This window comes from Grammomys surdaster, unplaced genomic scaffold (genome assembly GCF_004785775.1).
Source record: "Grammomys surdaster isolate TR1022 unplaced genomic scaffold, NIH_TR_1.0 203, whole genome shotgun sequence".
Classification (NCBI taxonomy): domain Eukaryota; kingdom Metazoa; phylum Chordata; class Mammalia; order Rodentia; family Muridae; genus Grammomys; species Grammomys surdaster.
In genome coordinates this window covers 394,485-408,713 of record NW_021604648.1, presented here as the reverse complement: position 1 = coordinate 408,713, position 14,229 = coordinate 394,485, and the positions used below count along the sequence as shown (strand labels likewise).

The 14,229-nt window shown below is 38.4% G+C and overlaps 1 protein-coding gene across 1 annotated transcript in view; it reads left to right on the top strand.

The window, feature by feature from the left end:
* Fchsd2 (FCH and double SH3 domains 2) overlaps positions 1–14,229 on the top strand; it is a 171,319-nt gene that overhangs the window by 16,886 nt on the left and 140,204 nt on the right. The window lies entirely within an intron of this gene.

Genomic DNA, 14,229 nt, shown 5'->3' with positions numbered 1-14,229 from the left:
CAGGCCAACTGTGTTATGTAGGGAGACTGTATTTAAAGAAAACCCCAAAACTCAGCTTACCAAAAAAAGTAATGGGAAGAGAATAATTATTATAAGTCAGGAGGTACTGAAGATTATCAAAAGCCTGTTGACACATGTTTATGTATTGGTGATGTGTAAAAGACCTTTCATCAAGGTGATGAAAAGACAAGTATAACCCCCTGTGGTGGTTAGATTATGTCTTTGCTTGGCAAGGCTATAGCAAGTACTCAGTTACTTAATCAATTATCAATCTCTGTGCTGCTATGAAGGAATTTTGTGGATGTGATTGACATTTACAGTCAGTTTACTTACGGTAAAGAGATTACCCTCAATGAAGTAAGTATGCCTTAGTCAGTCACTGGAAAGGCCTTAGTAAGAGCAAAACTGAAAGCTTTTGGAAGTAATTCTCCTTCAAGACTGCAGTACTACTTGCCACCTGAGTTTCTAGTCCGCCAGCCTGCTCTAAAAATTTCAGATTTGTCAGCACCCCCAGTCGCATGAGCCACATTCTCAAATCTCTCTATCTCCTTATCTGCCATTTACCTGTGTATCTTCTTTTTCTCTTGTGCACTCTTTTTCTCCTGAAGAATGTTGACTGATTTTCTCCTCAATATCAGAAGACAGGAAAAAAGGACTAAGAGTACAGGATTAGGAAAAAAGACATTAAATTTCCCATCATTTAAAAACAGTAAGGATCTAAGCATGGAGGTGCATGACTGTAATTCTAGTGTCAGAGTCAGGCCCTGTCTCAAAGCAAACAAATAAGCACACACAGTGAGGACTGTCTATGTGGACTCACCTGAGAATAGATACAAAATCGAAGAACTAATAAGAGTTGAGTGAGGCCGCTAGTTATAATAAAATGAACATTGCCTGTGTATGCTAGAAACCACCATTTATAAAAGTAGCAGGAAAATGATTCTGCTTATAAGAGCCATAGTAAACACGCTGACTCATGAGGACACTCAAGATCAGATCTTTAGTGCTGTGCCAAAACTTTACGGAAAGAATAAAAAAGGTAACGTTTTGAAGTTGTAAAAGAAGACTTGAGCTAATATAGAAATATATACTAATCAATAGAAGAAAGACTCATTTAAGCATCAGCTCTCTAGCCTATAAATCTAGTGGAATTCTAATATAGAAAAAGGCTTTTTTCCTCATAAAATTTGTGAAACAGATTCTAAACTTAAGAAATCTGTGGACAGATTTCTGAATATCAGGTGAAAGAAATTTATTAAATAAAAACTTGAAGTGCTGTTTGGACAAGAGATTATTATTGTTTTTATAGACAGGCTGTGTTGCTAGGCTGCTTCAATTAAATGTATTTCTTTGTTTGCTTCTTTATCCTTTTTTTCCCTCTTTTTTGCTTTTCCTTAGACATGTATTTCCTTTTTGCTTTGTATCTCTGGATGGGCTAGTACTATATATGTCAGGCTGACCTTGAACTTGCAGCAATCCTCCAGCCTCAGGCTCCCAAGTACTAGTGCTCAGAATATAGGCATAAAGCCATGTTTAGCTTTATTCTGTTTAACACATGAAACTGTAATATTTTTCTGTTTTGAATTTCACTACTGATTATTCAAGCTCTTGTGTTTTAAATTAATGATTTGTTTTTGAGACAGGGTTGAGACTGACCTTGAACTTCCTTTGAAGCCAAGACTGGCCTTTTACTCCTGAATCTCATGCCTCTGCCTCTGTAGCACTGGGATTATAGGCGTGTGCCACTCACTATGCCTGACTGTACTGTTTTTGCCCTCTCCACCCTATCTTTTTCTTTTCAGTAGAAGCAGAGTAAAGTAATATTATCTTGTGTGCTATTTAATTGCACCAGGTGTAAAGTGTACATGGTGTTTCTCACTAATGCCAAGCATTGAGCCAAGTGAGCTGGGCTGGAATTACACGGATAGCTACTAGCTTCTTTATTTCAACCTGCATTTAAGATGAATTCTGTGCGTGGTTGCAAAGTGTGACTGTCAGATCTTTGGGAGCTGCTGTTTCTTGGTTTTGTATTTTTCGCTTATAATTTGCAATAATAGTATTTACTAGGATTGCAGGCATCTTGTTTTAGACACTGTAAAAAGGAAGGTTTCATGGGTGCTTTTAAAAAATTGAAAGGCTAGACAGTCATCATGGTGCATACATACCTTTGTTCCTACAGGACGAAGAGGAGGCAGATCTATGAATTCAAGGCCACTTTGGTCTGCATAGTGAGTTCCAGGACAGTCAGGAAGACATAGACCCTGTCTCAAAAAACAAAACTCCAAACAAACAAAAAGACTATCCCAACCCTTTTCTGGAGAAGGATTTGCTTAGCTTGGGAGCAGTTAGGAGAAGAGCATGTCATTTAGCTTTTTATAATTAGATTTAGATATAATGAATATCCAAAATAAATTTGTACAATATAAAATGACATAAAGGGGGGCTAGAAAGATGACTCAGTGGTTAAGAGTGCCTTGCTGCTCTTCCAGTGGATCTTAATTACCTTCTCAGTATCCATGTTGGGCAGCTTACTCCCAGGTGCAGGTGTTGTAATGTCCTTTTGGAGGGAGCTTGCACTTTCATGTCATACACACAGATACTCATATGTATACATCAGTAAGAATGAGTCAACAATATGAAGGCTGTTGGTAATCCCTCTTTTAGTATTTTGATACTTTTTTAAAAAATGAAGTTTTCTTCACTTGAAAGGGACAGTTTACTTTCCTTATGTACATTAATTTTAATTTAATTGAAAATTTTTGTGTCAGTATAAAGCTTAACACTCATGAATATAAAAACTGTGTAAGAGAGATAAGTGCTGAGTGTGGTGGTGCACACCTTTAATCCCAGCACACAAGAAGCAGAGGCAGGCAGATCTCTGTGAGTCTGAGCCTGGTCTACATAGAAAATTCTCTGACATCCAGGGGAGAGAGGGGAAGGAGAAAAAGAATGGGGAGGCAGAAATGCAAGCATTTTCAGTGTAGTGTAGTAAGATGAACAGGTATTTTGGGAGTATAGAAACCGATACTTAGTCTAGACTTGTAGCAGTCCTCCAGCCTCAGCCTCCCAAGTGCTAGGAATATAGGCATAAAGCCTTGTGTGGCTTTATTCTGTTTAAAATGAAACTATAACATTTTTCTATTTTGAATTTCACTACTGAGTATTCTAGTTTCTGAGTATTCACTACTGAGTATTCTAGTATTCCATTCCGGTTTTAGTTATTTCTGTTAAAGAGATGATACCAAAATTTAAACTGACTGGATCTTATAAAAATGAAGCTGGTTAAGTTTTCAGAAATTATAATGTCTAGCTTTTGTGTGTGTATTTTTAGTATTTGTGTGTGTATAGGTGGTTGTGTGTGTGTCCTCCCCTCTGTGTGTGTGTGCACACACACGAGTGTGTGTGTGTGTCCTGTCCTCTGCAGTGCTTTTCTTTTACTTGTTACTTTTTAGATAGTATATCTCATTTAGCTTAGAGCTTACTGATTCAGCTAGACTAGCTGTTTAGGAAGACCCAGTGATTCCCTGTTTCCATCTCCCCAGCACTTGGATTTTTACAGGAATACTGGCTATCTGAGTTCAGTTCCTCATGTTTGTTTGGCAAGTTGAACTATCTCCCCACTCCCAACACATTAAGAAAATGTTAGTGTTTTGGGGTTTCAGGTAGCAGGGACATTATTGAGGATTTTGTGTACATACAGTAAAATTCATCTCCTCACCCTTTTGGTTTTCAGATGATGACTCACTGTAGCCCTGGCTAGCTTTGAACTTGATAAGTAGATCATGTTGACCTTGTGCTTTCAGAGCTCTATCTGCCTGTGCCTCCCAAATGCTGGGAATAAAAGCATGTGTTTTAATTAACTGAGTAATTAGCTGATGAATTTTCTGGTGCTGGGAGTTAGACCCAGGGGCTTAGATTTTACTAGGCAGTTGCTCTACCACTGGGTTCATGTATGTGGTTTGTTTGGTGTCCTGCTTGGTTTCTCAGTTGAAAAAATACCTCCATCAGATTACCTGTGAGAAAATCTATGGGGCACTTTCTTGATTAATGATTTATGTGGGAGGGCCTGGTTCACTGTTAGTGAACCTTGAGTGATATAAGGAAGCAGGCTCAGCAGATTGGGAGGAGCAGGCTAGTGTTGGGGTTACAGATGTTCACCACTATGTAAAGCAGTGAGTCTGTTTTTCTTCTGGTTTGCCCCCTCTCCCCTTTTATTTAAAATGTTCTATTTATTTTCCTTCCTTTTTTGTTGTTTTTTTGAATATGGTGGTTTTTCTCCCAAAGCATTTCTTGAGATATCAGATATAGGTAGCCCACAGTGGTTACTGTTGTCCAATTGTATAGTAGTATTTTTTTTTTTTTTTGAGCAGGGTTGCATGTATGAGTTTGAAAAAAACATTTCAGTGGGCATGCATGCATATCTCTAATCCTAGTTCTGGGAGGCTGAGTTAGGAAGATTGTGATTTCAAGGCCCACTTGGACTTCATAGTAAGTTCCAGGACACCCCCCAACCCCAAACACTCCTTCTCAGCCTGTCAGTCTCAAAGGCTGTTTGCAGTGCAGATTTGCATTCCTGTACCAGCAGGCCACTTGCTGCCTGCCAGCTTGCTTGTATAATTCCTAATTCAGTTCTGTCTCTGCTTTTTCAAAACCCGAAGGAAACCCCTCTGTCAGCCCATAGTCCCAGTTTTTCTTGTTGCAAATGCTGATTTTTAAGTGTTAAGCCTTAGGAACTGCTGTGAAGAAATGTAGTCCCTCCTTCCTCAGAGACTTGAAGCCCGTATCCTAACTTTTCTTTTGTTATCCAGGCATTTTTCATTTTAACACATTTTCTGTTTCTATGTTGTATATCTTTTGGTTTTGCTGGAGATCATGTTAACATCTTTCTTTTTTTAAAGACAGTATCTCACCATGTAGCCTGGGTTGACCTTAAAATTGTCAAAGTGCTCTAAGACTCCTAAGATCTGGGATTAGTATGAAACTACATGTCTGGCTTTACATTTATGATTTGCTTGTTTGTTTTTAAAATTTTCTGTTATTTGGTGGTTTCTGAGAAGGGTAGTATTCTGACTTTTTTTCTGTCATTTAAGACTATATATAGTACTAAAATATACATTTTTGTTAGCATTTTCTATATTCCGTTAGTCAAAATGTTGAAACTAGATTATTTAATAGATAAATTTATAGTATTTACCATGTACTTTAAAAACATACTAATTTAATTTTTTATAATTCTATGAGGTACATTTCTCTCACAGTAGTGTACATTTGCCCTTCTCCCCCACCCCTAATACCCAGTCTCTTTATATAACCTAGACAGACCTGGAAATCTCTATGTAGCATAGGTTAGCTTTAAACTTAAGATACTTTTGTAGTCTCCTCAACGCTGGGATTGTAGACATGAACCAACACATGGCTTTTTCTTCTCATTTTATTGATAAGAAACTGAAATATAGTCAGGAAAATTAAGGGGATCTAAGACAAGTAAATCCTACTTGTCTGTAGCATTTGTAGGCCTTCTGTTGGTGAATCCTTTCAAAGCAAGATTCATAGTTCATTCTTTATGCTGGCACACCTTATTGTTTTTCAAAGTATGTTATTGTTTGTTTTGTTTATTTTACAAATTGAAACTTTGAGATTCAATATAGTAGTGTATATCTATAGTCCTATCTACTTTGGGAAAGTCTGAGCCCATGAGTTTAATCCCAGTCTTGGCAATGTTGTCAGAATTCATCCCCCCCAAATAAAATAAGATACAATAAAATAAAAGTAAGTTAAATTTAATAAAAGGTTTGTGATAGCCTGCTGTAAAGAAATCAGTTGGTACTGTTTTTCCAGAGGCTTGTTACTTTTGTGTCTCAAGGTCAGATTTTGATAATTCTTGAAATAATTGGCAACTTTTCCATTATTGCTTGTATATTGCTCTGGAGTCAGTGACCCCTCATGTTACTATTATATTTGTTTTGAGATACCATGAACTGTACTCACATCAAATGGAGAATTTAATAACTATTGTATGTGTTCTGACTGCTCTGCTGATCAGCTGGTATCGTGCCTTTTCATTTTCTGGACCTTCCTACTCTCAACTATATGGAAACCAGCCAATTGAAGAGAGAGGTACATTTGTTTCCCTTGAGGGCAAAAGCTAGAAATGATTAAGGTTAGTGGGGAAGGCATCTTGAAAGATAGGTCTTTTGTGCCATATAGTTAACCAAGTTGTGATTACAAAGAAAAGGTTGAAAAAGGAAATTTAAAATTGTTACTTGCAGGGACACAAATGATAGGAGACAGGGAAAGCACAAAAAAGCCTTTTGCTTTAGAGAAAGTTTCTGTTGTTTGCGTAGATCACACCAGCCACTGCATTATTCAAAGTCTTATCCAGAGCCTACCCTACTCCCTTCACGTCTGTGAACACTGGGAGAGATGAACAAACTGCAGAGGAAAGTTTGAAGCCAGCTAGTTAGTTGGCTCATGACATTTAAGGAAAAAAAATCCATCTTTATGCTAATAAAAGAAAAAGCATTCAAGGAAGCAGCAAATTCTCATGAAGAAGCCATTGTGTCTCATTCAGAAGGTAGAGCTAAGACCACTGAAGAAGGTAGTCACACTGAATGGCAGATTTTTGAGGTGATATTGGCGGGAGCCTAAATCTAGTACTTCCATAGCCGTGTCTTCCTTTAAAGTTTCAGAGGAGATTAGGCCCACTGCTGTGTAGGGGCTATTGCAGATGGTGACTTTAAGTTGGAGTGAATAATCACTTACTGTTCTAAAAGGCCTGGGGCCTTTAAGAATTACATTATATCTGTTCTGCCTTTTGTGGAGAGCTATAAGTAGAGTAACAAAAAACATGCTTCATTGAGTATTTTAAGCTTTTGTTGGTGTACATTGCTTAGAAAAAAAGTATTCCTTTGAAAACATTACTGCTCAGACCTAGGTGCAGGTGCCTATATGTATTTACAGTACTTGGCAGGTAGAGGCAGGAGGCAGGGGTAGGGGTGGGGGTGTTTGAGGTCAGTCTGGGCTACTTGACAGGACTTTAACAAACAAGCAAAAACCTGTATCTCTATCTAAACGCACATGTATGTGGATGGATAGATAAGTAGTAGGTAGGTAGGTTTGCTCTGCTTGTTCACAATGTTCCTGGTCATCCAAGAGCTCTGAGGAGTATAATAACATTATACTTTTTTTCAAAATGCTAACATAGCATTCACTCTGCAGCTTATGCATTAGGGAGTAGTTTTTATTTTCAGGGCTTCTGATTTAAGAAATGTATTTTGTAAGACCGTATCTGTTATAGTTATACCTCTGATAAATTTGAACAAGATAAAATAAATATCTTCTGTGAAGGATTCATAATTCTAGGCCTTCATTTTTTCCATTTTTTAAGTTTATTTTTTTCTCTCATATATGCCAATCACAGTTTCCGCTCTCTTCCAGGTTCCCCCAATCCCCTAATCCAATCTCCCATTTTCCTTCAGAAAAGGGCAGGCCTCCCAGGGATATCAACTAAACATGGCATATCAGATTGCAATAAAACTAGGTAACTCCCCTCATATTCTGGTTGGACAAGGCAATCTAGTGGGAAGAAAAGGGTCCCAGAAGCAGATAAAAGAGTCAGAGACAGACCTCACTTTCCCTGTTAGGAGTCCTACCAGAAGGTTAAGCTATACAACCATAACATACACCGAGTTAGTTCAGTCCCATGAAAGCTCCCTAATTGTCAGTTCAGTCTCTATGAGTCCCTATAAGTCTACATTAGTTCATTCTATGAGTTTTCTAATATTTAGAGATAACGCTGATATGACGAGTTAATTTTTTAAAAAGAAATTTCCAGTCAGCAACCACTACCCTGATCATATCTTCTCGTGTGCTAAGTAGAGCTTCTACCTCTGAGCTGTATACATAGTCTGTAAGATTATTCTAGACACCATTAAGAACATCTGTAAGAGGCTGGAGAAGGCCCAGAGGTTAAGAGCGTTGATTGTTTTTTTTAGAACAGTGGTTTTCAATATGTGTGTTGTGACCCTCAAAGGTTGAGAACCACTGTTTTAGAGGATTTAGATTCAGTTGTCAGCACCCATATCCAGTGGCTCACAGCCTCCTGTAGCTCCATCTCCATGGGGATTCAACACCTCTTGACTCTGGGGACAAGTGCATGTGTGCATGCATCTCTCCCCCCCACCCCCATCTCTCTCTCATAAATAAAAAAAGATTTGTATCTGGGTATGGTGGCACATGCTTGTAATCCCAACACTCAGGAAGTTGAGGTAGGGAGATGGGGAGTTTGAAGCCAGCATGGACTACCCAGGGAGCCTGCATTCAAAACAAAAAAGCTTAAAGAACATTCGTGTTGTAGGGACGGCAACTCTCAGGGCATTGTACAGTCTAGGCAAACACTCTACTACTGTACTACATACATTCCTAGCCCTTTTCATTTTATTTTGAAACAAGGCCTTGCTAACCTGGCCAGGCTAAGCTCCTATTTGTGATCTTCCTTCCTCACTCTCCTAGGTAGCTGGGATTATAGGTATGTACTACCAAACGCAGCTTATTTTTTTAGTATTTATTAAATTAAAAATATGCCATGAGTACAAGATAGTATACTTGTTATTGAGATCATTCCAATAATAGTTCCTCAAAAGTTAAAACAAAGTTACCATATGATCTAGCTGTTCTACTTACACATACACAAGATAATTTAAAATACACATCTCAGGCCAGCAGATGACTCAGTGAATAATAAATCCTGATAATTCTAATAATCAGAATTTATGTGAAGATGGAAGTAGGGAGCCAATACAATGAGGTTGTATTGACCTCTGACCTTTATGTTATATAGCATGTGTGCAGCCATACATACACATTATGTACACACAATAGCATGCCTGTATGATGTGTATGGATGTTATAGCAACATTATTTTTAATAGCTAACGTGTGGGAATGACTTACATGTCTATCACTAGATCAAGGGATAAACAAAAAATGTTGTATAATATGGTGGGATATTATTCAGCAGTTAGATAAAATTGATGACATGTTACTTGAATGAATCTTAAATGTAAGCTAGGTGTGGTGGGGAGGCTGGCTCAGTAAAGTGCTCACAAGCACGAGGACCTGAGTTCCATCTCTGGAACACATGTAAAATTGCTAGGTGTAGTGGTGCCTGTAATTCCAGCACTGGGGAAGTAGAGACAGGAGGATCCCTGGGGCTCGCTGGCCAGCTATCAATAGTCAAATGGGTGAACTAAAGGTGAATGAGAGATCCTATGTCAAAATAGGTGGATACCTCAGGTTGTCCTTTGGCCTTCCTATGTACCGTGCTTAAATACACACACACTTTTTTTTAAAGTAAACTAACTGAAAGAATCCAGGTACAAAAATTCACATGTTGTCTTACTCCTTTCATATGAAATACATAGACTACACAAATTTGTGGAGAGAAATTTACACTAGCAGTTACCAGGGGCTAAGAGAAAAGAATAGGTACACAACACACACAGGATGATGAAGAAGTTTGAAAATACTTAAATTAGTTGACTTGTATACTCAGAATAATAGACTCAGTTCATTTATGCTTAGGCTTCACATAAACATTTTTCTTCTTTTAAAAATATTTATGTAAGCTTATTTTGTGTATATGTATGTGGACATGTGTGGTATGGCATGTGTGTATAGCTCAGAGGACAGCCTATGAGTGTCAATTTTGTCTTACCTTGTGGTTCTGGGGATTGACCTCGGGTTGTCAGGCTTTGGCAGCAAGCACTTTTGACTGCTGAACCATATTTCTGGTCCAGATATCCTTATTTCAAGGTTAGTAATAGTTAAGCCTAAATGATTTAAATATTTGTTTTCTTTTTTTATAAAATATGAAAAATCCCACTTTTTGTAGTGTAGAAGATAGCACTACAGAATAAAGTGAAGCAATTTGAAGATGACCTAAGGAGCCACTGGCTCTTTGGAGAAATCCTACTTAGAAAATTTATAGACATGTTTTCCAGGTGATTTTAGAGGTGAAATGGTAGGTCAGCTCACTGTAGTTAACTTCCTTTCCTTGGGAATTTATACTCAGTGGGGAGATAGCATATTTGGTAACATTAGTAATAATAACTTGTAAGTCCCATTTTAGAAAACATGATAAGAAAAGGTGTCTTTCCATGTTTTTGAATGTTTGCTTATTTTTAAAATGACTTTCCTCAAATTTAGTTAGAATTCTTACTGAATATCAGAAATTACAGGATGAGAAAGGAAAACAAAAACTTGTAATTCCATGACCTAGGAAAGTTTCTGTTACTGCTTGAGTGTGTTTATATTATGTAACTATATATCCATATGTAGTTTATGTTTTCTCATAATTACATTTAAAGAATTTTATAAAAGGTCTGGATCAGATACTTAACAGTAATGTACAATATCACTGAGAATAAAGGTCTGCCTTACATACCACCCCCTACTTTTTTTCTGGTGGGGGAAATTGACTTTCATCGTTTTTGATACTTTTTTTTCTTCTGTATTGGATATTTTATTTACATTTCAGATGTTATCCCCTTACCCCATTCCCCCCCCCCAGAAACTCCCTATCTCATCTTCCCTCCTCCTGCGTCTATGAGGATGTGTCCCCAACCCACCCTCCCACTCCCACCTCCTCGCCCTCGAATTCCCCCACACTGGGGCATCCAGCCGTCACTGGACCAAGGACCTCCTCTCCCACCTATGCCTGATAAGGCCATCCTCCCCTACATATACAGCTGGAGCCATGGGTCCCTCCCTATGTGCTCCCAGGCTGATAGTTTAGACCCTTGGAGCTCTGGTTGGTTGGTATTGTTGTTTTCCCCATGGGGCCGCAAACCCTTTCAGCTCCTTCAGTCTTCTCTCTAACTCCTCTATTGGGAACTCCATGATCAGTTCATTGGTTTGCTGTGAGCATTCACCTCTGTATATATCAGGCTCTGGCAGACCTCTAAGGAGACAGTCATATCAGGCTCCTGTCTGCATGCACTTCCTGGCATCCACATCAGTGTCTACCTTTGGTGACTGCACGTGGGATGGATACCCAGGTGGAACAGTCTCTGGACGGCCTCTCCTTGAGTTTCTGCCCCACACTTTGTCTCCATATTTGTTCCCATGAGTATTTTGTTACCCCTAAGAAGGACCGAAGCACCCACACTTTGGTCTTCCTTCTTCATGAGCTTAATGTATGTGGTCTGAGAGTTGTATCTTGGGTATTGTGAGCTTTTGGGCTAATATCCACTTGTCAGTGAGTGCATACCATGTGTGTTCTTTTGTGATTGGCTTACCTCGCTCAGGATGATATTTTCTAGTTCCATCCATTTGCCTAAGAATTTCACGAATACTCCATTGTGTAAATGTACCAAATTTTCTGTATCCATTCCTCTGTTGAAGGACACCTGGGCTCTTTCTGGCAACTGGCTATTATAAATAAGGCTGCTATGAACATAGTGGTTGTATATGTCCTTGTTATATGTTGGAGCATCTTCTGGGTATATGCCCAGGAGTGGTATAGCTGGGTCCTCAGGTAATGCTATGTCCAATTTTCTGAGGAACCGCCAGACTGATTTCCAGAGTGGTTGTACCAGCTTGCAATCCCACCAACAATGGAGGAGTGTTCCTCTTTCTCCACATCCTTGCCAGCATCTGCTATCACCTAAGTTTTTGATCTTAGCCATTCTGACTGGTGTGAGGCGGCATCTCAGGGTTGTTTTGATTTGCATTTCCCTGATGACTAAGGGTGTTGAACACTTCTTTAGGTGTTTCTCAGCCATTCGAGTTTCCTCAGTTGATTAGCTCTGTTTAGCTCTGTTCCCCATTTTTTAATAGGGATATTTGATTGTCTGGAGTCTAATTTCTTGAGTTCTTTGTATATATTGGATATTAGCCCTCTATCAGATGTAGGATTGGTAAAGATCTTTTCCCAATCTGTTGGTTGTCGTTTTATCCTATTGACAGTGTCCTTTGCCTCATAGAAACTTTGCAATTTTAGTGGTCTTTGTGTTGATTTCCTTTGTGTTCATTGATCATGGTATGTAGAAATGTAACTGAATTTGTTTGTTAACTTTGTATTTCACTGTTTCCCTGAATTCATATTTTAGTTCTAGTAGATATTTTGTGTAATTGTTCAGAATTTCTCCATGTAAGATTATACTCCATGGGCTGGAGAATTAGGTCCGTGGTTAACAGCACTGTTTCTCTTATTAAGGAACCAAATTTGATGCCCAGCACTCACATGCAGCTCACAGCCATCTATAACTTTAGTTCCAGTTGTTCCAAAACCCTCTTCTGACCACCACAAGTACCAGGTACAAATGGGGTACCCACATATACATGCAGGCAAAACACTCATACAAATAAAATAATCTAAAAAGTTTTTTCTTTTTTTATCTAACACTGCTAATCATGAAAGTATATAGAATTTTGTTAAATTGTTGAATATATTTTATGCATTAGTCTGTGTGTGCATGTGTGTGCCTGTGTGTGTGTGTGGGTGTGTTTAGGTATTTGCTAGGTATACTCCATTGTTTTTCCACCTTAAATTTTGTTAGTTATAGTGATTATTTTTATGTGCTAAAACAGTTGATGTTCTACAAATTCTACTTGATCTTGATGTGAATTTTTTACATTTATTTATGTGTGTGAATATTTTTGCCTGAATGTATGTATGTATACTACATACGAGCCTGGTGCTCAAGGTTAGAAGAGGCTGTTGGATTCATTGGAATTGTTGGAAGTTACTGAAGGTTGTGAGCCACCACATGTGTGATGGGAATGGAACCCCCAGTTCTCTGCAAGTGGTACTCTGAACTGGTGAGCCATCTCTCCAGCCCCCTGTATTTTTTATAATATGGTGCTGAACTTGGTTTGCTAGTTTTGTGTTGAGAACCTTTTGTATTTACGTTTATAAGGAAGAATTACTATTTTTTAACCCACAGAACCATCTTTCTGAACTGTCTTGTTTTAGCCTTGGTGGTTTTGTTTTTAGGTATTTGTTTTCATTAATGTTACCTAATTTGTTGGCATATAATTTGTTATAAAAAGATTTTGGGGTTTGTGTGTGTGGGTGGAAGAAGGGAGGGAGGGAGTGGGGGGGGAGGGAGAGACTGACTGACTGACAGACAGACAGACAGACAGACAGAGACTGACTACAGGAGTTGGTTCTCTCCTACCATGTCATCCCCAGGGACCAAACTCGGGTTGTCAGGCTTGGTCAAAGTGCCTTTATTCACTGAGCCATCTTGCTAGTCCATTAATTTCTACAGAATTGTTCTTAGTATTTACTATCTTTTTTTGTTTTGAATATTCTTTTCCTCTTTTTTGCATTGGTGAGGACTCATAGCTGTCCCCACTACCTGTAAATAACATGCCTTCAATTGACTCTATAGTTTCAAAGTTGTTGCATGAGACAGATTCTGCCAGTGTCATTGTTGTCTAGTTTGGTGACAGATTCCTGGCTGTTCCGTATATACCATCTTCTAGAATCATTCCCAGTTGTTTAACTTTGTGTGTGTGTGTGTGTGTGTGTGTGTGGTGTATGTGTGTGTCTGTACTGTACTTTCCATCCATCCATCCATTCATCTGTCCATCTATCTGTCCTTTTTATGATGTGTATGTGTGTGTATCTGTGTGTCTGTGTGTCTGTGTGTCTGTCTGTCTGTCTGTCTGTCTGTCTGTCTGTCTGTCTGTCTGTCTCTGGCTGGATACATGTGTGCCATTGTGCTTGTGTGAAAGTCAAATGACAACTTCAGGTCTTGGTTCACGTTTTTTACCTTACTTGACAATTTCTGTTTTGTTCACTGTTGTGTATACTAGGCTAGCTGGCCTGAAAACTTCCTGTGATTCTCTTGTTTCTGCCTCTCATTTCCCAGTGTGAGTGTGCTCTGATTATAGATGCACATGTGTTAGTGCACCCAGCTTGTGTGTGGGTTCTAGGGATCTGAACTTAGTCATTAGACAGAGTGTTAAGTACTTTACCATTGAGCTGTCTTCCCAGCCTTGGAACTATTTATCACATAGAATTTTGTTTTCATCGTTATTGGCCATTTAGTTAGTTAGTTTGTGTACTTCTTTGCTTTATAATAATAATAATAATAATATAATTATAAATTATATATAATATGTTATAGATTATATAAATTAAATATATATTATATTTATATAATAATATATATTATAATAGAGACTGGGATTTTGCTATATTACCTAAGCTAATTCTAAC